General features: G+C 42.4%; 1 protein-coding gene across 8 annotated transcripts in view; it reads left to right on the top strand.

The window, feature by feature from the left end:
• RERE (arginine-glutamic acid dipeptide repeats) overlaps window positions 1-27,647 on the top strand; it is a 253,914-nt gene that overhangs the window by 39,322 nt on the left and 186,945 nt on the right. Inside the window, exon 1 of one of the 8 annotated variants that reach the window (XM_068915495.1) lies at window positions 12,839-13,139. The exons of 2 other annotated variants lie outside the window; for them this stretch is intronic. The gene's annotated coding sequence lies outside the window, so the exon portion shown is untranslated. Of the gene's footprint in view, window positions 1-12,838; window positions 13,140-13,381; window positions 13,510-20,274; window positions 20,738-27,647 lie in introns of those variants that run through there. 5 more of the 8 variants (XM_068915490.1, XM_068915488.1, XM_068915492.1 and 2 more) reach the window with 5 other exon arrangements.

Below are 27,647 nucleotides of genomic sequence, written 5' to 3'. Positions count from 1 at the left end.
TAGCTCGGATAAGAGGTGAAATACTGCATTTTGCCTCCAGATATTCAAAGAGCAAGAACAGGTGGGTTTGCCTGCTGTGATTTGTGTTTTTTTTTTTTAATGTTTCGTTCTAGCAGTTAGTAATAACTGGTAATAAAAGATACAACAATGTGCAAATTCCACTCTGAGGTATCACGTAGGGATTTTTTTCTAGTGTTTATAACTGACCGTGCAACACTTCAAATGTGATTTTCTTTTTCTTATATTTACATGTAAAGTCTCGTGATCCTTTCACAAATAATTAAGTAACCGTCCTTGAGAGGACGTTTCCTGGTTAGAGATTGTGAAGACCCCGAATGCTGATGTTTTAGTCGCTTAGCGTCCAACTCCAGCGTAGGATAGTAAGTTCCGTATCAAATTCCTTTCGGGTTTGATAGTTGCAGTAGGATGTAACATCCATGAAACAGCTGTATGTGACCATGGCAGAGGGTTAAAAGTGCTGATGGCATTTTAGCGCGCGAGAGTCCAGGATGGCTCTCGCTATTACCTCAACTTCCTAAATGAAAAGTTGAGGTTCTCTTCACAAATATTTTAAAACCTGAAAACAGTGTTGGTAACCATTTTGTAAAAATAGGACAACTTCCAGGTCATTTAATTCAGGTAACTTTTAAGTGGTGAGAACTGTTTCCCTAATGACTGGAGGGGAGGGGGGAAAAAAAGAACAACAGCCCCCCCCCCCCCCCCCAATTGCTTAAGGCCTTATCGAAAGTTGTAACTCTGGTTCTTACAGGGCTGGAGAATATTTATATCTGCAAACACAGTGTCTGTTCAGACTGTTGCCCCTTCTCGTTGGTGCGTGTGACAAAAATGATGTATTTATTCCTTAAAAAACATATGTCAATGGCTTGGGGGGGGTGTGTGGCCATGTTGGTACAGACAAGTTTAGGGTGTGCAGTTGGGGCTCTTGTGGGTTTTACTGCGTATACTTCACCTTTTTCCTCTGGAAAAATGAGTGTTCTTTGTTAATGCACGTTCAGGTAATACAAATAGTTAACTTTTACCATTGACTTAAGAGAGGTTTTAAGGGTAATAATTGTTTCAGCCTGATGGAAGTTTAAAACTTGTCTCCCATGTCAGTTATTAAATGTGGGAAATAGCTGCAGGCTGTGGAATAAAATATTTGATTCGCAGTGCGGCTCTGCAAGTCTATAATGCATGAACTGTATGGATTTGTTTGGTATAAAAGCTTCATTTAGGAGGAGAAAAAGTAGCCTGGTAGGCCATTTCTGGTTGTGATTTCTATTTTAGGAGGCTGAGTCCCAACGTGGTGATTTTTGTGGTATAATGATGGTAATTCAGAGCTGGAAGATGAGCTGGCTCTAATTTCGTGCTTTTCTCAGCGTTACAGCTTTTTATCAGCAACGCTAACGAGAGCTGAGCTGTCTGTAACGCATGGAGTTTTCTTTCTTAAGTGTTAAGGTTAAAGTTATTACAGGCATGTTTGTTAGCTTTTGTTGGCACTAAAGCGCGCTTTGGACACTTGCACATTATTGCCGTGGACGTATTTTTCTACTTAATGTTGTGAGCAGTTGTTTAATTTCAGAAGCTGTTACACTTCTCTTGATCCTGAGTATAGTCAAAATCAATGTGTTCAGTGCAGTCTGAACTAATAGGAATCAAACTCACTGAAGCATGAAAATGGTTTAATCAACAATGAGCCATCTTAAAGGTTATTTAAAAACAAACCAAACCCCAAGTCAAACCCTGAAACTGAAGAGCAAAACATTGCTTCAAATATGAAGGTGGGTTAATGGAGGGGAGATGATAAAACTTTTATTTTTGAGATGGATGTAGTGATATTCTTGGGAGCTATTTGGTTTCAAAGTATTTTCTTGAAACAAAACACAGTTGTATCTGTTTATCTTTAATCTTTGGATGAAGTGACAAAAATGAAGTCTAATTACGGGTTTCTTTGTAGTGGAAGCGATGGAAGGCACTTTGTGTATGCACTGCAAGGACTGAATCAGACAGGGTTATCGGGCTTGCTCTTGACCTCATTTGTCCAGTGAGGTCCACTTATTTTAAATACATGTTGCACATCTGTGGATGCTGGTTATGGGTGTCCTGTGAAGAGTTCCAGAGAAGTTACTAGAGTAGTTTGAAGTAAGGATTCTGTGTATTTATGTGATCCTGCCTGGACAGATTGTGCCTTTTTAACATTTTGGGGGAATAAAACACTGGGCAGATGAATAGGTACAGTTTAGTCGGATTGAAAAGCAACCAGTTTCAACTGGAAATGATGATAGACCAGAAATAAAAAAACAAAAAAGCATGCTTTATTTTCTGTCAGCTACGTTGAATCAAATGTTGTACTAGCACTAGATCACTAGTGTGTTCTGTCGTGTTGGAGAGGGTGAGTAAAAGAAGATAAACCACTTCTAGGAGAAAAAAAAAAAAAATCCCAAACTCCCAAGCCACACGCGGAAAACAAATATTGTGTGAAACTTTGGCCAAAACCAGTGCGCTTTATTTATTCTTAGTCCTGATACAAGCTGTGACAGATTTTTGTTAAGTATCAATTTCAGGAATGCACTGAATTCCTGCGTTCTTTAGCATTTTAAACAGCATACTCCGTGCAGAGTTATGGAATGCAATTGCCTAGAATTGTTTAAAACTACTTGTCATCAGGAAAAATAAATACCCATTTTTGACTTCAGCTGTGACTTGCCACCCGCAGATAATACTATAGTTGGAGTGAGGTTACTCAAAGGAGGCTTTGAGAACGTAGAAATGAATCAGCAGGCTAGAAAAAAAGCTTAAACGTACCCAGAAAGTTACTAGGAGAAAGGAGGCTTAAAATGCAAAAGCCTATTAAACTCTCACCTACCTCAAAACTTCATCGCAAAATTAAGACAAGGTGGTGAAACGTCGGTTTAGTGTTCATGAGCCTAAGAGTAAACTGTGAAGGAGGAAGTTGGTACAGGCTGCATTGACTTGCCCAGATGATTCAAAATGTCGACTGAGTGGTGTCTCACTGTAAGGTTACAGTTGTTACCCACAGGCGTTTGATAATTTTTTCCCCTACCCTTACTTTGGGGGAGAGGGTTCTGATGTTGCAAGGTGACCGTGGCCTTTGATAAACATTTCTGCCTATGTATTTCTGTGCAGTGCTTGACCCTCTCTATCCCTTCTGCTGTGAATATGTGCCGAGTTGGCTTGTGGTCTGGAGTTACTCTGGGTCTTCCTTTCTCTGTGGTGTAAAAGATTGTAGACTTCGTTGAGGTGGAAGCAGCGAGGGGAGCAACGGCCCCGTTAGGGTTTCATCGCTGTATGTATGTGGCTGCCCATCCCTCGGGAAAAATGTAGGTGCTGTTGGGGCTGGATTGGGTAATGCACTAGGAACCATTGCTCACCCAGCTGTGCAGGGAGGCCAGGAGTATGCTGTACGTTACTTTTCTCAAGTTGCACGCAGTGTTAATATTTAACCACTTTAACAATGACGCTTCGCCACTGAGACTGAAAATCCTGGCTTTGATTATAGCTGAGTTAGCTTTCCAGTGTCCTCTGCTCCTCTAAACTATATTTTTAGTTGAATTTTTTGGTAGCTCACTCCTTCAGTTCCCTGCTTAATGTATCTTTTTCAGCCAACACTTGAGCTGCCCACCGGCATCCTCACGGAAGTTAAACACGGACAGCGGGACCCTTTTTGTATATTGGCCAGCTGGTCACGTGGGAGGATACTTATCCTTCTCACCGCCTGTGTGCGGATGCGTGACTGTGAAATTACATGGGTGTGTTATTGCAGATCTGTAGTTTCAAAATGTTCAGTCTGAAGCTTGACAGACTGGAAGTTAGAGCAGGAAGAGTGGATGTGCTGCTGTGGTGTGTTCTGTGGCTGCTTAATGATGCTTTTATTAGGGATGCCGAAACGGAAAGCGCAACCTTTCAATTACGTTTTCACATCTTGATAAGCCACCCTTGGCACATTCAGTTCTTGAAAAGCAAAGAAACAGGTTTTGTTTCATGAGGAAGTTGCCTGCCAAGCCTTAATACAGGTCTTAATGGATTATTAATGAAGCTGAGGTGTACGTGTATGCTTGTTACTGACAAAACACTGGCATTAAAATTCAGCAGTCGATATCCTAATCAAAGGCTCGGTGTTGTGTTCAGAAGAGAAGGAAATAAATAGCTCATAGGCCACGCGAGGAACAGCTTGACGTTTTCTGTATAGCATGTCTGAAGATCGGCCTGCGTGCCTCTGGATTTCTGTGCGCTTCGCGGACTGCTTTTGTTCTTCAGTTCACGTCTTGCTTAACGAATTGAGTTGTTAGCTGGAGCGGGAGCTGTGTACGTTAGAGAACTCTTTTCTGTTGTTGCTCGACTTCGTGCGTTATGTCTCCTCTCAATGCTTTCAGGTGGGACTTGGCACGCTTGTAGGGAAACCTGAGGAGTTGAACTGCAAAGTCAAGTCTCCACATGCTCTTTGGGTTTCTGAACACGGTGTTTTGGTGGGTGTTTAGTAACATTTGTTTTCGCAGTCTGACACTAGGTGGCATGCTGCAGCCCCGCCATGTTGGGGCTGAGCTGATGGTCGGTGGTTACTCTGAAGTCCTTTGCACTGAAAGAGAACGTTTCTTACGTTTCCATTTAGTGGCTTTAAAGCTGCTTATTGTTAATATTAGAAACCTGCCTCGCAGGAAACTTGCGTTTGTGTTGTCAAAGATGTTTGTTTTTTCGTGTGATTTCCTGTAGAACATGTAAATATTTTCTTCGGTGCATGCTTTGTTTTGTGGCAGCGTCCCTTTGATACGTACGTGTACGCGTGCTTCAGTTCGGGCGTAGTTTGCCAGCTGCAGTAGTTGATTTCATCGGAGATGATGTTTTTGGAGCACGAGTTTGGAATAGGAGGGAAGGGTGCAAGAAGAGACGACTGAACAGAAGATCTGGCATGCCTCTTGTGTTAAATTGCTTTTCTGATAGGCCACTGAAAGAAGAGTGCCGGGGGAAAACAGCAGAGCCTTCCTAAAGGCATGAGATTTATGTGTGTTTGTCCTAGCCGTGTTACGTGAAAGACCGAGGGAAGAAGTTAGTCGAGACCAGTATGTTTTTACTTCAGCATTTAGAAGGAAGTTCAGAGCCTGACTTTCAGAACAGGCTCTGGGTGAATGGGGTTTTAAAGCACTTAGGAGTGTGATTTGTGTTTAATGCTGATGGGAAAACGTGGGTTGTTTTGACAAGTAGCGCAGAACTGATTGACGTTAAAATTTACAGCAGTCTCCACTGTTTTCAGGGGAGGGTATTTAATTCGCTCCTGTAAAGTATGCGCTTAACTAATTGCTACCTCTTCATCTATGATACGAGAAATAGCTTATTGTGAAAATAATTTTGAAAGGCTTTTTTGACCGTTAACTGGTTGATATCAGCTATCAAAAATCTATTGCTTCCCTGTAGTTCACTTACAGCCTCCATGTAGGAAGCTGAAGACGGCTGTGGGAAAGGTGTTTCCACTTCAGGTATTCTTATCTCTTTAAAAACAAATCAAAGCAATTGAAGACCAGCAAACCGCTTAGATGATTCTGCATGATCTGAGAAAGTTCACGTTGCACTCTGAGCAGTACATTTAAACATTTTTCTTTTTATCAAGTCTCCCAAAGTGTAGAGGGACCTTTTTCAGTAGAGTGAAAGCTCTGGTTTTTTTTTAAAATCTGAATCTCTTAAGATAGAGAATAGAAAAAGGCATGCCTGATATTTGGTTGCAATTCTTGCTATAGTGGTGGGTGGATTTTTTTTTTGCTTGTGTTTTTTGGGGGGGGTTGGGGAGGGTTCTTTTATGTAGTGGATGCATGTGCATGTGGGCAAGTATGAGTTTTTGGCAGAAACACTGATTCTCTCTGTGAGATGGAGGTTGTCTTGTTCATTTATGATTATAAATGAGCTGGGGAGGGAAAGGGAGAAGAATAAATGGCTACCCTCACATTATTCCATAGAGAGCAGGGGAAAATAAAATCTGGATTAAGTTCCATACCTAGGTATCATCTCCCATAGTTTCGGGAAGTCAAAGGTTTCTTGCACATGAAGCTGCAACTGAACTGGAGTCTTTTGGTTCCAGATTCTTAATATTTTTTTTCAAGATTATAGTAAAAACTTCCTGTTTTTAGAGCTTATCTGACCCTCCTGAGGAAAAGATTATTATAGCTATGGTCACATCCTGTGGTTATCGTCGATTTAAAAAAAATCAATTGGATTTTTCTGAAGCCTTTGAATGTGAAAACGGTTATTACGCTAAAAATTGAGAGCTATAGTCACATTTTTAATCTCTGCTGTGACTTTAGTAAGAGACCATAAATCCATATCAAAATGTACGTATCTTTTACTTCAGTGTGTGCTATACTTGGTGTGTTGAGAAAATTTCCTGGTAAAGAATCTATCTTATTCTGGAGAGATTATAAAGGAAGCATTTGGCAGTCATTTCCTTTAGCTTGTGAGAATGAGTATGCTTTATGTTATAATAGTTTAAACATACCAGAGGCTGTTGATAGAGGTATCATATTTTCCATTCCCAAAGTTACTTTTAGTTGAAATTGGAAGGAAGATTGGGCAAACTTCCATTGTTTTACAGTTGCTTTGATAAAGAGTTGAAAAAAAGATGTGTTAGTTTACTTTTCCCTCCCATTCTTTAGTGCCTCCCCCCCCCCTTTTTTTTCCTACAACAAACTGTTAAGGGTTTTGTTTTGTGTGGGTTGCTTTTCTTTACTTTCATTTACATTACACTTTCTTTACATGAACTCAGTGATTAAATCTTCAGATGTCTTAATTATTCCTTTTAAATCTAGCTTTTTTTTTCCCTTGGCAAATACTTGTTTCCTGTTTTATTGTTATTTTATTTGAGATAATACCTTTTTAAAATAATAAATTCTATATGCCAAAGAAATCTTGTAGTTAAATGCAAGAAGTTGCTAAACAGGTTGACATCTTGCTGTATGCGTACCACAAAATCTTTCAGGTAAAATTGGATTTTGTTTTGATGTTCCTGGTTGAGTGTGTACTGCACTTTGGTGCTTCCCAGAGCAGGTATTTTCTACAAAAAGAAGGTTGAATTTATGTATTAGTCACTAAGGAGCAGAGGAAACAGCAGAGGAGAAATACCGGATAAGGTAGTTTCTCCAACTTGCAAACAGGACCTTTCTTGCTTAATTCGTTATCTTGCCTAGTTTATTTTTGATTTCCTGATGTTAAAGCTGTAGCTGGGGTTTCAAGTTACCTTTATCACTGTTTGCAGCTTGGTCACAAAATCCCAAATGGATTTATTACGTCTAGAAGATATCAAAGTGCATAAGAGCTTTTATTTTAAACATCTTGCCAAGTGCTGAGTTCCTCAGCTTGTTCATCCATATGACCCTTTGTCATTTTTACTGAACTCTTCCCAAAGAAAGCATGCTGTTTTCCTCCTAGCTGAATTTGAGGCACAACTCCTTTGCAGCAGCCTCCTTGAATTAGGTTTCAACTGTTGTCTCTCCTCCTCTGCCTCTCCCTTGTATTCAGTTTTAACTTGAGCTTTTTTTTAGGCATACTGAAGTTGATTTCAAGGGTTTATCTAGCTGGTAGAATTGCCCTCACAATTTGAGGGAGAATAGGGAGAAGGGTATGGGTTCACACTACTGTGAACATTCATTTAATTGTATGTGGACTTGAGATCCTAAGGATAACTCCTAGCAGGCTTGACAGCTACTTTTTTCTTTTTTGGCACCTATTAAGGTTAGCTTTTTGATAAATCTTGAGCTGTATAGAAATAACTTGCAAGATTTTTTTTCAAAGCTTTGTGAAATGGGGTTGAGCGGGACTTTATGCCCTTGAAGTCCCTATCACCCTTTCTTCAGCTAAGGTGTGCACTGACTGTACAAACAGTAATTTTTTGGCTGCCTCACAGATTCTGAACGGGCTGGGAAGGGACCTGAGGTAACTTTTGTCTTTACTTGGAGCGATTAAACGATTTCGTATTAACGAGCGGTAAGTACGGCTTGGGGATTATTTTGTTTTCTTTGGAGAAATTTCCACTTGTGTTTCGTTCTTGTCGGGTAGGCTTTGGTGCGGAGGTGCCGCCTTATCCCCGGCACCCCTTCCGGGGGCGGCAGGATGCCGGGGCGCCCGGTCCGGTCGTTACGGGCCGTTCGCCTGTGGAACCCTCCGCGGTGGTTAAAATGAGGTTGGGTCTGTTGGAGCTCGTCAGCCTCTCGCGTACCAGGTAAGGTCCTGCTCTCCCGGAGTACTGAGGTGGTGTCAGGTTTAACAGCGGCATGTAAGGGCTTAAAGCTTGGCTTGTGCTCCTCTGAAATATGAACCTGAACACCAACTTCTAAGTATGGAAAAGGAGAGGTGCGTTTTTATTCCTGTGTGTAAAAGCCTCATTTAAAAAAAGTGGTCATAGTTTCTGAGCCACAAAGCGCGTGGTAGCGTTGGTAGGTCGGTTTAGCAGGTTGTGGGTTGGATGCTGCGTACTTAGAAGTCCAAAAAAAAAAAAAAAAAAGAAGAAAAAACAACCCCAACCTCTGAAGGCTCATGACCCTTGAGGAGTACAGATTCTGTTTGGGGATTTAAGGAAAGGCCAGAAAATGGCTGATCTAAACATCAGCAGTTATATACTAAATTAAAGTAACTCTTCCTTTGCTGATTTTCAAAGACTGTTGCTTGCTGCCTATGTGAACTTGCTGGAGAGGGAGGGGATAGGACTCTGTTTAGCTGTGTGCAGTTACGTTCTCCTAAGCCAGGCTTGGATTACAGAATGAAACGGCCTCTTGATTATGTTGAAGCAATAATAGCATTAAACTGACTTTCCTCACGGAGATGACTTTGTAGAAAAGCACCTTAATATAACTGAGTAGCAAGCAGTTACATTACTGAATATATATCACTGAATCAGTGCTGGGGCAAGAAACTGCTTAAAAATCGTGTCATCTGCTGGATACGTATTTATGCGCGCTCATCAGATCTGCAAGTGTAGACAGGACTTGCCGGCTTTGAGCAGGCTGGAGAAATTTGTGTGTAGACAGTAATAACGATCTCATCAAGAGCTGAGTATCATTTATCCTCAGCTGTGTTTATACAAATAAAACAGTCCGTTATTGGTAAAGGAGGAAAGTGTCACCTCTAACTTGACCAAAGGTTTTGTGTTTAGAGTAGGCAGAGCCCAAATGCTTCCATGTGGAATTGAAAACAAACCGCTCTTTGAGCGGTTGAGAGCGGTCTTTTCATAGTAGCAGCTCAGCCACCTCTTCCTCCCTTCTGCTAAGGAATCTTCAATTGACTGTTAATCTCAAGAATTTTCTAGCTCATTTTCAGGCTTAAGCTGTCTCTACTTCAGGCTTTTTATTTTAGTGGAGATTTCCCATCGTTGCTATTATGGCTGGAAATGTGTGTAGCGTCAGTGCCAGTAGGGAAGCTTTTGAGGAGCGGAATTAAGTGCCCCGCAACAAAAGCAGTGTTGTGACAGTAACACTGAGCTGTTAGCTTGTTCTCCTTGAACCTCCTCCCTTCCTCTTCCCCCTACCCCACTGCCAAGTCCCAAGGGCTTGCTCTACGTGAAGCTCTAAAAAGAGTGTTAAGTCCCCTTTTATAAATAGGTTCAGCTTAGCAAGGGTTTAATGTGCTATGCTTGTTGCCTGCCTAAGGCAGGCAAGCAACGTTATATTAGCTTTTAGAAAACACTTGTCACGATCGGCTCTCCGTGTGTTCTTGAAAGCGAGTTTAAGGCATTTTGTTTCTTCAGTACAGTGTGTGCTAGCCAGGCAGTGTGCTTGAACTTGCTTAAAGAAAAAAAAAAAAGTCATTAGATGACTTCGGAGTAAACAGTGCTTTTAAATGTTTGTGGGACCTCTTTGTCTTGGATGTCTTTAAAAAAAAAAAAAGTCGTCAATTTACCCATTTAATCTGTCTGATCTCATTAAGTGTGCTTACAGTTGGTTTGTGTTTCAAGTGTATGCTTATCTGGTAGACCTTAAACTGCTCCTTTGGAGCAGTTTGTCTAGCGGCTGAAATATTTGTGCATACCTGCTGATGGCCGATTCTCGGAAGGAGAGCGGAGTGCTGCAGCTCTGAGATCGCGGGGCTTGGGGGGGTATAGCTGTGCTTAATAGTCTTCAAATTTGCTAAGACTCTTGTGAGAAGTTATGAATTATTCCTTCGCCTCCTGAGTAGTGTGTCTAGAAAGCAGCACATTTACAGCCCTTTGAAGATAGGCTGTCTGTCACTTCTCGGTGCTCAGTCTTTCATGAGCTGAAGTGCGTAGGTACCGTGTACAAAGTGTTGCGGTATTCGCAGAAAGCAATGGAAACAGAGACGACTGCAAGTTAACGGGTGCTTTCCAGTTCGTCGCCTTAAGGAGAGAAGGTATGTGTGGGTGTAAGCATACGTGCTCTTAAACACCCTCATGAATTATTGACGGTGAGTCAAAGCCTTAATTTTTTTTTTTTTTTGGATTTCCAGCTTTTGTTTATTGCCACGACCTTAATGTTTCTTCGGCCAGGTGCCCTATTTACTTACAACGCTGAGAATAAAATCTAGATGTCAGCTGCCTGGGCTGCCTGCTTAGGCCTGCAGCGTGCGGAGTGCTTTGCTGGTAACCGCATCCCTTGTCTCCTTTCATTCTCTGTTAATGGTACTCGGCACGACCGGCTCCTTGTGATAAACGGAGCCTGCCGGGAAACCCGGCCTGGAGTGGGCAGCGCGCGGAGTCGCGCCTCTCCCCGTTGCGTCGCCCCCGAGGCCGCCGGCGCGGCGGGCCCAAGGCGGCTGGGTCCTTCCGTGAATCTCCGCTCAGGCCCTCTCTAGCTCTTGTTCCCTGCGGTATGTTTGCCTAACCCTCCTGGAGGTAGTTTTTGTTTAAATAGGCTTGATGGGTTTCGTGTATGCGTAGCTCGATATATTTTTTTTTTTCTCCCCCTCCCCTTTTTCGGAGCTGTGCACTTCTGATGCTGGCGGTAAAAGGAAAGCTGTTGTAAGGTTTTAATGCTGTGACTCGCCAAGGTGTGTTTCATGACCAATAAACAATTTCATCTCTTGTATCTGTTTTTCTTTTTTCTCGAAAAGATTAAAAAAAAAAAACAAAATCCCTATCGCAAAATGGAGTTTGGGGGTGTATGCTGTGAATATAACTGTGAAATGGGGGCAAATCTCTTTTATCGCGTAGGAAAGTCAGTTAGTGAAAGTTCAGTTGTTTCTAATATCCGTGGCTGAATGCTGTAGCTGTTCTGCTCACTCAAGAATCCCCAATACGCTGTCTTAAAAACAAATGGGGCTTCGAGAGGACTCCACTGCCATCTACCACACCGCAAAACGCTGACGCTGGTTTGCCCTGGATTTGCAAGACCGTGTCTGAGGGTCAAGAATCCCCTCCAGTCCTGTGGCTGTGTTCAAAATGCTGGATGCTGTGCTCTGCACTATCTCGCAGCGTTGATCCCAATGGGATACGAAAAGAATCTACAGCTTTACTTTTTTTTTGAAGAAATGTGTTTTTCCAATATGTACTGACTTTTAGCACTTGCACTCCCAAGTGGCTGGGACCTCTGTCCTAAGTGGGTAAGGTGCTTTTGGCCAAGTGCTGTCACACGGGGTATTTTTCAAATAAATGGAACTTGGCCTGAGTTAACTTACTGCTGGGAAGCTCTTCTGGAAGTCGTTGGAAGTGAACGCGTTCTTAAATGCACACTGGAGAAATAAGTTCCTTTCTGTGACTTGCCAGGTGTCAGGCCTTATTTGATTTAGAAAATTGAAGTGAGGATAAATGGAGTGTGGCTGTTTTGTACTGACTTTGGGATTGATTTCAGCCCTGGCAGGTGTGGAGCTATCACCCAGCTACTTGGTTATGAAGCTTGTTTTCAACCAGTTCTTACTTCAGGACGGGCTCCCGTTGCGAAGCTGTTGTCCGGTGGGTATTGCGAGAGCCAGGCTTGTGTTACACGCCGTCTTCGATTTGTGTTGATCGCAGCAGTCGTGCAAGATGGCAAGGGCATTAGAATTAATCAGCTGCTCGTACTTTAACAGTGTCCATGGTTTTAAGGTAGCTATTTCTAGAAAGGACAGAGTAATTCTGAAGCTGGCCCTTTCCGCCTCCTGACGGACTCCTGAGCTTTGGTACAAAGCAACACAGAAGTGCCTATGGATAAATAGAGGGGAAAGTATGGTGCTGTGCATAGCATGGAGCATCTGGAAAAAATAACTTAGCGGACAGTACTTGAGGATCTTGCTCTCATTAACTGGCTCTGTGAACCTTGATTTTTACTTCTTTTCTTGGGATTGTAAAGCAGCTTGGAGGGGGTATATTCCCCCACCCCCTTTAAGGTGAAATACTGTAGCACAGCTAGGAAATGGATTTTCTTGGCATGGAAAAGTGTATGTTGTCCTCAGGTAATGGATTACATAGATGACTTTTTGCATTTTATTCTGTGATGGAAATAGCAAAGCTTTGCCCTGAATTAAGTTGGTACTAACAGCTGGAAGAGCGTGGCTGTGGTAGTTAAGGGCAGTGTAAGACATTGGTAGGTTCAGACGAGTTGCAGGTTTGCACGAAGGCACAGGATATTCATTACTAAAACATTGCTAACGAAATACATTTTAGAAAACCGTTTTTCTCAGCAGATGGATTTCTGTTTCTGATGGGGGGGGGAGGGAGAGGTGGCAGAAAGGACTTTAAACAAAATGGCTTACTGGTTGAATAAACTGCAACAAAATCCTTGTATAGAAGCGTCTTTAATGTGACACTGGACAGGCATCTCTTTCTTATCCATCTTAGGAATGAATGCCGTGCGTGGATGTGTTCCCTCCACCCCTCTGTTTTATCTGCATTTTCCCCACCCCCCGAGCGTTTGGATGAGCGTGTGTAGCGGCGAGGGGGCTGGCCGCATTAATATTCCCGGCTGCAGCTCGGCGACGTGAGCCGCTGAGCGCTGCCGGGGAGGCTTCGCCTCTCTAATATCTCGCTCGCAGATGCGTTTTCTAGCTGACCACGCTATTAAAGAGCTGCCATCAATCACGGGGCTCCCGGTTCCGGCTCGGCGGCGCGGGGAGGAGGCAGAGGCGGGCCGCCGCCGCCGCCGCCGGGGGAAGGAGCGCGTGTCTCCGCGTGCGCGCTGCGCCCCGCCGCCGGCACCGGGAAGCGGCGGCGGCCGGTGCGTGCGGGCCGGGCCGGGTCGGGTCGGGCGGCGGGCTCGCTCCGCGCCGGGTTTTCCCCGGTGCCGGCGGGGCCGGGGCGGCGGCGGCTGCTGCGCGGCGGCGGCGGGGCCTCCTTTTGTTCGCCAGCTGCGCGCTCTGCCCGCGGCGCCCCCCGCCCGCTCCCGCGGCGCCGGGCACGGCCGGGGCGGCCGGGCGCCGTCTGCCGGCTCGGGCGGCGGCGGCGGGGAGCGGCCGGCAGCGGGGCGCGCCGCCGGGGGTGTCCCCGCGGCGGGGGCGCCTGGGCGGGGACAGCTCGGCTTGACCCTCCTGGTTTTCTCCCCTCTGGGCTGTGCCGGGTTTTCCAGCGAAGTTGGATCAACTTGGTAGGTGAGGCGGTAGTTTTATTTCCTTGGCCTAAGAAGGAAATGCGGAGCGCTCGAGTGCTGCGAGGTTTTATTTCCGTGGCGAACGCTTTACTTCACTGTTCTAAATATAAGCAGCGTCAGCTAAACAGACGCGACGTTTTAAATTGTTTGGTTTGCTTGTTTTGTTCTGTGTGTTAAGCGCGGGCGATGAGGAGCGTGTCTTGTTTCTCCGTGATCGAAAATACCTTTTCGTCCCACTTCTTAAGGCGGAATGCCTTTCAAGTGGTAATTGCTACAGTGCTCGGTGTAACTTTTTTTAACGATGTTTACTCTACCCCTGCTCCGAGGTAGTGACAGGAGACCTGCTTGGCCACTTCGTTCCCCGAGGAAGAAACCAGCTCTGCTTTGTTTTACAGTTGGTTTTAAGCTCCCCTTGAATACATGTGGCTTTGCACTGCATGGGGCATTGTGTGGCTGGATGGCCTCCTTTCCAGCCAGATGGGACTTCTTTAGTTGCATGCGGGTGAAAATGGCAGTTGACAGGAAGACTTTTTTTTTTTTTTTAAACTTAAAATAATTTTGGGTATGAAACAGATGAAAGTCGAGAACAGATATCCAGTGAGGTATAGTTGGAAATATTCTGTGCTCCACCAGTATGTTTCTTCTGGGAGCTCAAACTTTAAAGTAAACAGGATTTAAAACCCTACCGACAGAGGAACAGTATTCCAATGTGAAGCTATTAATCTGCAGGCAATTAGTTCCAGACGTGCAACCAGCTCTGCGTTTTTGTCAGATTTTGTTTTGTTCTTAGAGACAGTCACATTTTTGAATGTTTATGATGCCTAGTCAAATATCACAAGACAGACACTTGCAGTGCATAACCGCAAGCTGAGAATTGTGTGGGAGCACCATTTAAAAGCTTCTGCTTGTTTGTTTTTCTTCCACAGCTCTGTGATTTGGTAGTGTTTAAACTATTTTATAAAGGTCTCTGGGACCAGTGAAAGGTGGTTTTGAGTGCAGAGCACTTGAGCGCTTATTGTACTCTGGCAGGCTGGGTGCTTGGCAGTTCGAGAAACGTTATTTGATCTGGCTGCACGATAGAATTGACTAGGATTACACCCCCCCCCCCCCGGGTGCCTGTTTGCAAGTGATGCATCAGTGAGTGTTGTTCAATAGTGTATTTTAAGGCTTCAGCTGCATGCGTGCACTTAAAACAGGCTTCCAGAGAAAGGCAGTTAAGAATTTGTCTTGTTTTGCGGTCAGGATTTATGAATTGAGGCATGGGCTGACGTAATCTATCCTACCACTTCCTTTGTGTGTGTTTTATAGTTGATAGTGCTTTTTGTTTTACTTAAAATAGCCGTGACTGTTTATCTTAAATGCTTTTCTGTCTCCTTTATGGTGTGGCCTTCAGCGTAAGTGGACAACTTGTTAAAGTTGTAGGTGATGATGGCTCTTTGAGGAAATGGTTCCTTCATTTTGTCGGTAAGCTTCAGTGAATTGCTTGTGTGTTAAACAGGTCAGCCTTTAATTTTAATTAACATCACGATGTATATAGCTGTTCTGTGGGAATGTGCTGACTGCCTTTGCGATTTTACTACAGGCTGTGGAGAAACTCCTGGTGTGCCTCTGGAGCCCTTCTGTGCTTGCCCTCGTTTCTGTGAAGGGGACAAAGTGGGCTTTAGTTTCCAGGTTTCAGTGGTTAGTAGCTCATCTGCGAGAGCTTTTGTTTTGGTTTGGTGTGGGAGAAAGGAAAGAAAATAAGCTATTTCTTAATAAACTCATCCCAAGCCTGTTTGTCTTGGGTTTGAGGGGGTTCTGCTATATATTGTTTTTCCTTAAGAGTAGCCAGAAGGAACAGTCTACTCTGTAATGTCACAAGGTCAGTGATTTTTGTGTTGCGAATGTGTGATTCATCTACTTCTAGGTAAAGTGCTTAACAGGTTGTTCTGCTCTCTATCCGGAAAAAATCTGGAAGTGCAGAAACAAAATGCCATTGCTTTTTGGCCACTGAGATAGTCTTCCTACTGCTGAACTTCCTATTTAACGGGCCAAATTTAAGCAGGTAAAAAATATGCAGGTCTTCCCGAACTCAGTGGAGTTACCTCAGCGTCAGTTGCGAATTCAACTTGCTGTCCGGACGTCCTCTACTGAGAGCCCAAACTAACTACTTAGGTTAGTGTTTCATATGTTTGAAGCTTACAGGTAGAAAAAGCCATCTTTCTGATAACTCCCTGTTTTGTCTTGATAACGGGGTGTTGCAGGTTCTTAACAAGATTCTCTTGCAGAGATGCACTGTGTTCTTTAATGACTGTAGTTTTACGCAGTTGTCTCTGAATGTTAGGTCAGCATGCCTATGTTTATCTTTCCTCGTTCTGGGACTGTTTCGACAAATATCAAGAGCGGTTGTGCTAAGACTGTATGCTGCATTAGGAGTTAAATTAGTAAAACTCTGAAAGCGAGTATTTTTGAAATTGCTTGGTATATATCGCTGATGTGATATTTTGCCTGAGATGCAGTTACTGATAAGCAACAATTCTGAAGATAGAGGCTGCAGGAATAGCTATATGTGTGCTGAGACGATCATGATATGCTGCTATTTTTCCTAAGTGTTTTTCAAAATAAGGGTATTTGCAGCATTAGCCTAGGCTCTGACAGATGAATGGATTAAAATGAGATGGCTGGAGCTGTTGCAGTCCCCAGCTGTTGGCCTTGTCCCTCTGTCGGTCGTTGTTACTGTAGTGCCCACACAGGGAAGCCTAATGAGGGAAATGTGTGTTTGAACAGTGGCTCCGTTCAGCCAGACATGTTGAGTTAGACGAGTACCAACTCTAGTTTAGTTGAATACACTGGGCAGAAAACAAAGACATTTAAGGAGCTAAGTTGCAAGTGGATCAGATGTATTTTTCTTAGGGCTGTGGTATTTTTGGAGGATGTGGCTTACTGTATAGTCCCTTATCTAAGAGATTCAGAAAGCTGGGGAGAACTAGCAGTTTTTTCTAGGCATTAGGAAGCAGAAATTCCACGTAGCCTGCGGTGTTTGACGCAAACGTCTGATGCTTTCGTTTCTATAAAAGCTGTAGAGTAGCTGTCACTGGTTTCCTAGAGTGGTGACGTACAGATGTGATCAGGTCGGTCAACGAACCTATGTACAACTTCTGTTAATTTTGTGAGCTGTAGTGTCTCTTTCCTTGTCAAGATGTCTACTGTTTGCTTTAAAAATATGTAGTTTTTTTTTTTCTTTTGAACCCAGTGGATTTAAAATATAGACTCTTCAGATAAAAAAGATGATCAATAAACACCGATTTGTAAGTGACTTAAGAACATTGTCTATGTTTTCTAAACTTTGAGGAGCGCTCTCTTGCATTTTGAGTGTAAACAAGAGAAATGATGGCTTAACCGTTGTATTCCTAAACTAGAAAGCTACCTAATAGTCTGCTGTGGATTTCTAATATTGATAGTCGATTGCATGAATCTTTAAGCAGAGATTTTCATCCTTCTGTTTGCTGAGCACTGTTGCCTTAGAAATATGTCTGCTGCAGGAGGGCAGCAGAAGTGGTGTGGGTGTGCGAGGGGAGGCTCGCTCCGTTTTCCCATCTTAAGCCTCATTGAGCCGCTCGTAATATACTTAAGTGCTCAGTGTAATGAGATGCTCAGACCAAGAGGGGCAGACCTTTTCTCCGAGTAATTTACTAGCCACTAACATGTAGGTAAATGTACTAATGTTTTCTGACAAGTACAAAATAGGGCGATGATTTCAGAAGAGGCGCTTTGGGGAGGAGGAGGAGGAGGAAGGGCTGTGTCAGGGAAACTGGAAGAATAGTTGGCATAGCTCAAACTGTCTGGTCGGCTGAACCTTTTTTAGCCTTGCTCTGTAGCTGGTTCTGATGCAGATGCGCCTATTTTTACAAAGCAGCTTTCGCTATGACTAGAGAAAGCTAAAGCCAACGTTCGTGTAACGCTATGAATTAAAACAATAAAAGACGGGAACCCTGAAAAACTGTCTACAAGCTAATTAACTTTCTGTTTATGAAAAACATGTCGTGAAGCATCTTTAAAAGATTGAGAGGGAAATCTGTTTTCCATTCTTCAACTTCCTTTAACAAAGGTGAAAGCCATTCCGGGAGAATGGACAAAAATTAGTATTTATTGCAAAGTTTGCCTGGGGTGGTGGTTTGAGTCTGACCTTTGGATGCAAAGTGAGAACAAATAGCGCTGAAAAATGTAAATGATTAAAACAGGCTGGCCTTCCTTAGGAAAACTTCTTTGTCAAGTTTTGCCAACAAAAGTCCTTGGTGATTGCATAAACATCTTGCTACTGGAACAAATAAGACTTGATGGGTTCAATTTTGTTTGTTATAACTACATATTTTTCATATAATGGTGGGTTTGCAATTCTGGCTTTCTGCAGTTAGCGAAAGCACAGGAGAAATGGTAGTTGTAAATTTTGCATTAGCAGTGCGGCTGTATGCCTCTTGATGAGGGGAAGTAACGTGCGCAGTTTGAAAGGATGATCTGGTGTGGTTAGGCCTCTCTACGAGAACGGGTATAATTCAGAGACAACAATAGAGCATGAAATAACAGCAAACCTGAAATGAGGTAGTATCAGTTCTTAGAAGCTGGACATTTGCAGGTTTTCCAGTCTTGTTTGTTTGTTTTAAAAAGTAAGTTGGCTGCAGAAAGCTCTGTGATAGGTACACCTTTTCTTACAACTACCCTTGGTGCAGATACGTTATTGATTGCTGATTTGAAATTTCTTGAAAGCAGCAATGAAAAAGTGCTTTGGTTTTGGGGCTGTTTTTGAGTTTATTGATAGAGATCAAAATGACTTGGTTTTAAGATAAAGCTGAGTTGGGTGTTTTTTTTTTTTTTTTTGTGTTTGGGCAACAACTGTTTCAACAGCATCTGGAGCCTGATAGCTTCTTATTTCGTTTGATTGTTTAAAATTTAAGGCGTTTAGTAGTTTGAACACCGTTCGGTTTTGCATGTGTGCATGCTTTAATCTTATTTGAGAAGATCATGACCTCTGTGTTTTGATTGGGGAGGGAGGGGGTTGTTTCTGGAGGGAACTGGAGAAGGTGCAGAGAGTTTAGTCATTGCATGTGGTCATTAAAGGTTTTAATCTGTAGTTCTGACATCTCTGTTCTCATTCATCTAGCCGGTAAAATGCTAGCAATAAAAAGTTATTAATTCTAAAAATGACGCTGTGGCTTTAGTTTCTTTCGTTGCTGATTAGGGAGGCTTCAACCCCCTAATCTAATCGGTCTACAAAAGTAATATATTTACCCAAAACATGACCAGTATGTAACTTCCTTCGACCTTGGGAAATTTGAGTCTTTTTGTTCTTGCAAGCTCTTTTTGTTTGTTCCCTTTATTCCTTTTTCTTCTCCCCCCACCCCCAGGTATATTGCTTGGAAGATTATAGAAACCCAGCAGAGAATAGGTTATTTTTAACCCACTTGCATGCTGGACCTGGGAACTTAGTTATTTGTATTTTTCCATGTTGTGAAGATTCTTGGGTTTAGTCAGTGACTGATGACAGAGTGGCCTCAGCAGGTAGTTAAATTACACGACAGTAGGAAGGTGATTGAGCCAGAACAGAAGAGTCTATACACCTCAAGTAATTCAAAAAAAAAAAAAAAAAAAAACCCTTAAATCTGACGTAGTAACAGATCCCTGTAGAATTTATTTTTACAAGCAGTCAAAACATACCGTATTTGCTCTGTTTCCTATTGAAATCTAACAAAGGAGCCAAAAATCAGATTTCCCTTTCCTGATAATAGTTTTTCCTTTGAGATGAGAGCTGGGAACGGACATGAGATACACAATATCAGTTCCTGCTTATTAATTGAATGCTGATAGGTAATCTTGTGTCCTAATTTGAGAGTATGAGGGGAAGAAAATATCTAAACTGCACGTTTAATATTAGAATATTATAACTGACTTAAAGCTGGAGACCTAGCCTGTGTTTTAGTTAAGACTGATGTAAATAGTTAAGAGCAGCTCAAGATTATTAGATCATTTGGAGACTGATTGCCCTTTCACAGCGTAATAAAGTAATTATGAATAGTGTATGAAAATTGGTTGCAGTCTGTTTCAACATATTATGACTGTCTATCTTTAAAAGAAATTGCATTGTCCTCTTTTGTGCTGTTCTTATAATTTGCATATTCAAAGCACATTAGATATTTGTCACTTCCAGCTGTAAATGCTAAATAGCATTTAAAAGAAAAAAACCCAAATAATGCCATCTGTTTGTATAGGTTTTCTGTGAGGTTTCTCAGTTCTTGTTAATATTTCACCTTGGGTCTGTTCTCTTTACAATAGTGCATGGCTGCTGTTGCTAAGGGAATTTGAAGTACATTCTGGTCTAAATTGAAAGAATTCTTTCATGAATGGATGTTGTAGTTTGAGCTGCTGCAACTTCAACTGTTGGTAGGGCTTTACTGTGTGGCACTGACCTACAAAATGTATTGTTCTGTAAGAATCAGTCCTGATGCTCTATTTGTGGCTTAAGTAGCACGTGATCAAATGGCCCAGCATATGAAGAATATTAGTCTAATTTTTTTCTAAGATTAAAAAAAAAAAATTACTTTTAAAATAAGTCGTAGCTTAACTGGACTTTGTGCATCACTCAGGTTGCACAAATGAGATTTGTAGCTTTGTGGCTAAAATACCACGAATGCAAAGAATAATATAGCTGTGATTGCTAAACTGCAACCAGGAGCGGCTTGCCTTGACCGTGTTTTGCCTGCGCTTCTCGAAGTCCCCTCCTTATTGGTTCAGTTTTCTGGGAGGCAGTTGCAAAGCTACTACAATTCAACAGCAGGCCCCGGTTATGGTGAACTGGTGCCACTTTGGGTTTCCTGCCAGGAGAGAGTGATCATGAGGATGGGCAGCTGTTAATGTCAGGTCACGTTTGTTTGCTGGCGTTTGAGAGTCAGAACCCTAATTGCAGGCAGCTAATGACACGTGTTTGAGGGGCCGGTTGTCGGTCAGTGAAGTTTGCCCTAGAAGGATGTGTAAACTGTGTGTCTGGTAAAAGCAAATCTCGTGGATCTGTGAAGCACAGAGACAGTGATATAAATTGGAGTGAGACTAAAGATATTCAAATGCTGAGCCTCTCAGTTTCACTTTTTTGCTAATGGTGCTGTATGGAGTGATATTTCAGTGTACAGTTTTATTGAATCCATGCTTTTGGCTGACTGCCTTCCTTCTGAGGACATACTGTGGTATCTGAGATGCCCGAGGTAAGTGTTACAGTATCTTTTTCTGTGTTACCTTCACCTGGGAGTTCAACAGTGGTTTAAAATTTCAAGGGCAATGCAAAATTTCTGACAGGAAAATCTTTGCTCAGTAGGCATCTCTGCTCGTTCTGATTGTAGAGAACTGTTGTTGACAATAGTTTAAAAATACTATGTGCTAGCTTAGTAAAATCCTAAAAATCGCTTTCTCCTCTAACTGGTGCTGTGGTGTGTAGCGTGAAGTTGGAGTGACTCTCACGAGAGAGCCCTAAGAGGGTGCCAGCGCCAGCTGTGTGGCCCCCGGAGCGCTGCTGGGGGCTGCTGGCTGATGGTTGTCTCCGCGCTGCGGTGGTAGCGTGAACGTCTCAGCTGCGTTACGCTGCAGAGCCCTCTGGGGTGGCCGAAGTCGAAGCTGAACATCATACATGACAGCGTATTTGGGCAAATGTGTATGAGCTTTATTAAAATAATGTGAACCTCTCTGACACCGTGATTTTAAGCTAAACTGATATGTTAGGCTTCTATCACAGACTTTTTTTTTGTAATGGAGAAATGAAGTCTTTACCACGCTGCCTCTGAAGAACGCCTCCGTTATGTTGCGGCTAGCTGAAGAGTGCGCCAGGCGTAAGGTTACCTTTTCTGTGTTCGTGTGCCTCGACGAAGGTTCCTGAGGACTGCTGACCCAGCTGAAACGACCGTTGAAAATATTAAACTGCATATGGGACTTGGCTGTGTGTGTGTTTTGTTGCTGTCATGGATGTATCTTCTTACAGTTCAAGAAAATGCCAACCAGGCCAGATATGCTTCACAAGAAACTGGTGTCATTTTCTTCAAATTTGACTTTTTAATGTGGTCTATTTTGCACTTGAGATACACTAGTAGCTTGTTAGGCTGGTCTTTAGGTTGCTTCCTTGAAACTTCTGAAGTATATTAACCGTTTGTCTTAAATAGATGAAAATTTGATCAAGCCCTACAGATAAGTATGTTGCTAGATGACGAGCAGTAGAAGCTTTCCCTGTAATTATCTCTAAGACAGGTTTGAAACTTCTTTCCCCTGCCTTTTACAGCCTAAATTGTGCATGTGCATGTTGTTTTTCATCTCTAGACAGTGTGAATTAAGTTGCAGCCTTCTATGAAATAGTGAACAGTACTAGTACAGTGCTAGTGAAACATCCTGGAAAGGTTTTGGCTGGGCCATTGGGCTGAGAGCTTGATGAATATCCTTTTATAGGGTTTTTTGCTTGTTCTTTCTTGGCCTTGTCAGTGCCTTCTGATATTCAAGTGCTGTACGTTAAGGTTTCCTGTTCGTTAAATTCAGAATAGTTATGTAAGGGTTTTGAGAAGTCTGCTTATACCAGAGTTCATTCGGATTCACAGGCCAGATCATAACACAGCATCCGTTAAGAACTAGTCAGCAAGTAATAAATCTCAGCCAAAGCGGTATGTATTATCTCTGGGGAGAGACTGCAGGGCTGTTGGAGAAAACAGGCTAATCCCTGAAGCATTGGGCAGATTTAATTGGGTCCCCATTGCTTGGGTAACTGGCACTTTGTGAATTTTCTTCTGTAGTGTTTTGAGAGTAGCTCTTAAGTTGTAAGTCAGCTCCTGATTAGGTTAGTGTTTTAGGAGAGAGCTTTGATATGAAAGATGACTTGACGGGCTTCTAAACTCCTCCTTGCTCAGGTCCTTAATGTTCCTGTGCAGTAAATGATGGAAACTGCAGAGAGGAGAAACTTCAAAGGGGGAGCTTCGTTGCACGGTATTTGTAATAGGTAGCGTGGCTTGTTTTACTGTCCTTCGTTACTAAAGGATCACCTCAGATTCTTATTTGAAAAATGAGCATTCCTGCTAACCGCTCCCATTTCTGGAGTGCACTAAACTTAGTGGACTGATCTGGAGGCTTTGAAACACTTTGTGGAAAAGCAGGTTCAGAAATTAGCTAGCCGTTAGAATGCCCTTTCTGACTATTTCAATGCAGCTTATTCCTCTCTGTATAAGAGCGTATAACTTTTGATATGTTTAAAACCTCTAACTAACAGTAAGCTTATCATGGTCTGCCTCAGATACAAAAGTAAAGGCTAAGCTTGGTGTCAGTAGTGAAGTCTACCTCTTATCTCGCTCCTGTAGACGCATACAGCAAGCAGTGTTTTGGCGATTGTAACCCTCAGCTGGACTGTGAGGGTTGTAGTAGATGTCAGTTGCTGATGCTAAAGGAAATATTACCACTTCCTAGCTTCTAATCGGCAACCTAAAAATGACTACAGAGAATGATGTTTTCTGCTAATCTGTTTTACTTGACGATGTTATGTGTTAGGACAACTGTGCAGTGCTTGGTTTCGACGTGTATCTTCCATTTTCCCGTGCCCTTTGTCAAGACAGTCTTTGGGATTTGTGTGGCTTTTCTTTTGTATTAAAAAGTTGAGACATCAAGAGACGGAGTATTTCCTAAATACCAGTTCAATGCCATTTATCTTAAACGTTCAGTCTTGGCTCACAGTGGTGGAAGTTGTCTGTTTCTGATTAAAAGGAAATAAATGATTGCAATTGCACAATATTACATTGGGGGAATGGCATTAAGGGGATCACGCCTTTATATTATGTGATGATTTAAGCCCTTTCTGTTGTAAGAGGCAAGAAGATTAAAAAGTCAGCGACACTGGTTAGTGATAAATCTTTCTGTGATGCACCTGTGTGCATAAGCAGTGTTGTTACAGTGTCAGAGATGGAGTTGAGGGGAAAAGGTGGGTGTGTGCTTCGTTTCTTGCCAACTCTTGGGAGCACGGTTCGGAGACGGGTTATTCCAGGTCCGCCGTGGTCTTTGTTACAGTGTCTAAAGGGCACGTAGCACTTATTTTTGGGATGAAAATATGCTATGATTGAAACAAACGGCCATGCGGCATTTTTGGTTTTCTGTCGCTTAAGACCTCTGAGATATAGACCCTTTAGTGAATACGCGTTTAACGTGTTTTGAAATCTTTAGGATGAGACATAGAAAGATGATGAATTGTTGCGTAGGTTTACTGCAGACGTTTATGTTTAAACAGTTGGGAAACGTTTGTCTCAAAGCTTCCTGTGCTTGTGCTTATTCTCTTGCACACACAATTGTATGTTTGCTATTTGAGTAACATGCCTGCTGTCTCATAGCAGAACCTGCCTGTGTTGCTTAAGAGTGAAGATCAAAGGTCATGCTTCCGGTAGCAGGGTTTTACTACTTTAAATACTATGCATTCGTGTTACTGTATTCTGTAAATGCAATAAAGGAAGTGAGATGTAATTTAATATATTACAGTTGTTAAGTATTATGAAGTTATGAAGAATATGCTGACTGTTTGCTCTAGGCAGCCTATAATATGAGAGGCAGATCAAGTCTGCATTTCACACATGAATAAGCAGACTTAATCTCATGATTACAACAGCGCTTCTGTGCAGGGAAGAGAGGCTTTGTAGGATAGAAAATTCTGGTGTCTGCTCTGTTATTAACCAAAATAAGCTGCTCCTCAGAGAAAATGAGCCCAGTGTCTAAAATTAAAGGCAGTTTCTCTAGACAGAAATCTTACTAGTCTCGATGTTTATGTGAAAGTGTTTTGAAACCGTGGACAACAAACAATACGGTCTGTTAATCTCTGTTGCCTCTTCTGATAACTTCATACCCGGGGGTCCCCCGGCCCCGCTATCCCGGGACTGAATGAGGAGGACTTCTTTAGGCCTTTCCGGTGCTGCGGAGTCTTGTGGCACGTTTTAGTGGCCTAGCTGTAGTCAGCCTTGAGGGTGGCCTCTCAGGATGCTGGTTTCTGTGGAGGGAAATTATTCTAATTACAGCAGGGTTTCAGTGGCCAGGTCTGGTCAGCCAGCTGATCCTTAGGAACCCATCCTGCCGTCATTCTTCATTTTGAGTAACTCAAACATACAAGCAGTTGTAAGTAAATAAAAGTTAAATAAGACAGTTAATGTGGCTGAAGACCAGAATTTTTTCCTTGATGCTTGCTGCTCGCAGGGGTTTTCCCAAAATAACCTGATCTAGTTCTAGTTTCGGTGGTTTACTTGATATTCTGGATGCTTTCTAAAATGTAAGGACGGTGAGAAGGCAGCTGAGTATTCAGCCATTAAGAAAAAAATATATATCCTTTTTCTACGCGCAGATATTCAGCTAAACGATTTATAGTTGGGGGGCAAAATGTAGTGGTTTGGTAGGTATTAGCGTATGTACTGTTGATGAGGGAAAAGGACGGGGGGAAAAGTATAGCTAAATATATTGGGAATGACAATTTGGTAGATATTTGCAAAAGTGCTGCAGAGATGGAGGTACCAAAATACAATATTTACTACAGAAATTTAACTAGTTAATTAGAAGTGGATGAACTTCTAGATGTAGTTATCTTTGCAGTTGCCTATAAAGCAGTGGTTGTCTTATTCTAATACTAAGACGTTTGTGTGTATTACATAAAACTCATTTCTGTCTCACAGTGAGTTATTTAGCAGGCAGACATAGGTGTGTGATGTACTAGTGACTTTATTAGTCATATGTACCTTTAAAAACTAGTAACTGTAAAATGGACATGTAATCTAATTTTATGGAATTATTCTTTAATGTTGGTTAAATTGGAGGGTTTTGTCTGCCAAGAATTTCTCTTTTATGCTTAGATTTCTTTGGTGTTTGCCCTGGTCTGAATTGACGGCTTCTGAAAAGATTTGTGTTTTGCCTGTATTAATAAAAATACTCTAAAAATGCCCCCCCCCCCCTTTTTTTTGTCAGACATACCTTTCAACAAACTAGGAATGAAGTTTCCAATAGCGCTTGGTGATTTATCGGGGGGGAAGGTGTAATTTGTGTTTTGGTGTGTGAATTGCCATGGCTAGCTTGAACGGATGGTGGAATGGTTGCCGTTGCCGTCGTCCCAGGTTTTCCACCCTGATCTCACTTTTCACCTCGTTAGCTGTGTTTTGTTGGCTGGATGGTTGTCCTCCAAACCCAGTCCTGTCTTGAAATGGTTGCTGGAAGGAAAGCAACCTAGTTGTGGCTGATAAACTGTAATCTGTTCAAAATACTCTGCTGTGTATCATGACAAATTCTTTTGTTTAACTTATTTTTTTAAGTATTATTAGGCAGCCTTATAATGTGGATGTTATTTCTTGGCTCCAAATGACATTAACTCCCCTAGATAATAGCTCTTGCAACAATACCAGCTCTTCATAGGTCCCTTGGGCCTGTTCTCTCCTGAACAGCCTTTTAAAGTAGGGGAGTATGTTGCATTATATGAACACTTAAAAAAAGATCTAGCTTTTTTATTTTATTTTTTTTCCTTTTTAGTGATGTCACAGGACTCTTTCTTTGCCTTATTCTGACCTATATTGTAGTAATCTTTTACATTAGCCTGAATGACTTTGGAGAAAAGGGACCATTTGGCTTCATATTTAGTGTCTGAACACTGTTTGTTCTCATATGTTATGAGTACAGAGGTCATTAAAGCGCCTTTTTATACCAGTAGGGCAGTTGTAAACATCACGGTTTGATGGAATGGATCTAGCCAGAAGGCTGGCATCTGTGAGTTTTTGTACTCGGGTCATAGTTGTTGTACGTACTGGTTGCTGTTTGGTTTTGCAGTAGCCACCTATCCACTCAGTACTTATGTTTCTTGGTGTGGGTGGGAGGTGGAAGGGCCATAGGATTTTGGAGGGCCTATTTTCAATGATTTAGGCATCTCAGCATGGTAGATGAAAGCTGGACTCTTCAACGGGTGACCAAACAGCCTCGTGTCATAATGAGTCAGCAGACAGTGCTGGTGTTCCTGGGGTTTTTTAAAACCTGTCATCAGACAATAATACAGGCAATAAAGGCCAGTTAATTTTCACTGTTCATACTGGGAGATCCTGTTGGGAGCACAGAAGCTTTCTGAGAATGTGTTCATTTTATGTGGTGCCCTTAGAAAAACGTGGGGAGGAACGTGGTTTATTTGGAATCCCACCACTTCTATTGAAGCCTGTAAGCTTCAATAAGCCTGTAAAAGCTCTCCGAAGACAAGCCTTTTCAGAAAGCTTTTCCAGTCAGCACTGCTGTGAACGTGGTACAACAACTGCCCTGCTGTTTTAGGGGGGTGGTAGGAGCTGTCACTTCCACCTTAATATTATCCCTGCCTTTTCAATCTACCTGTATGGTAAAGGTCTTGTAAAAATTTGTTCTTACTGCTTTGTTGAATTTGGGAGTTCTTGCGGGTGGGAAGTTGTTCTACCTGTCCTATACCAAGAGAATACCACAAACGCAAAGTGAAATTTCACCTTCAGCCTTTTATTTCCTTTCCGCTCCAATCTTTCATAATCCCCCCTGTTGCCAAGTAAACCTGGCTTTTAGAGAAGGGTGGAGAGATACTTGAAGCGCTCTTGAGTAAAATGAAATATGTCCCTCCTTTGAAGGCATGACTCTGAAGACGTGCAGAATAGCCTGTCGTTTTCTGTTGATAAACAAAGAAGTAATGAATCTGTTTTGTGCCAACTGGGACTTTGCTTTGTGTTTGAAAATAATCTCTTCCCCTCCCTTCTTTCTTCCTTTCTCTTGTTCCTTTAAGTTTTGTAACATGCACGCTGTGTTGAGAGGAGAGGGACTTAAGATCTTATCTAAGCTGTCCTTGCACATCGCTCATCTGTCAGGCAGACCCTCGACCTGGCGTTCAGAACGGTGGCGTAATATCCCAGGTCAGAGCAGATCGGTGTGAAGATGGAAATTGCAAGGGGAGTATGCTGATGCGCAGTGTTGTACCGCCTGTGATTTGAAATCTGACAGCTGTGGGCGTAGTTGGTAGAGAACGTGGCTCAGAAGTATGAGATCTTTTTTTCTCAAATCAAATTGGGTGAACTGCAGCAAAAATAAGAATATGGTCATTGTCATGAGAAGCACCTTGGACTGTCTGCCTTTCTTCAAGTG

This window comes from Struthio camelus, chromosome 21 (genome assembly GCF_040807025.1).
Source record: "Struthio camelus isolate bStrCam1 chromosome 21, bStrCam1.hap1, whole genome shotgun sequence".
NCBI lineage: Eukaryota > Metazoa > Chordata > Aves > Struthioniformes > Struthionidae > Struthio > Struthio camelus.
This window is presented reverse-complemented; position numbering and strand designations above follow the sequence as displayed.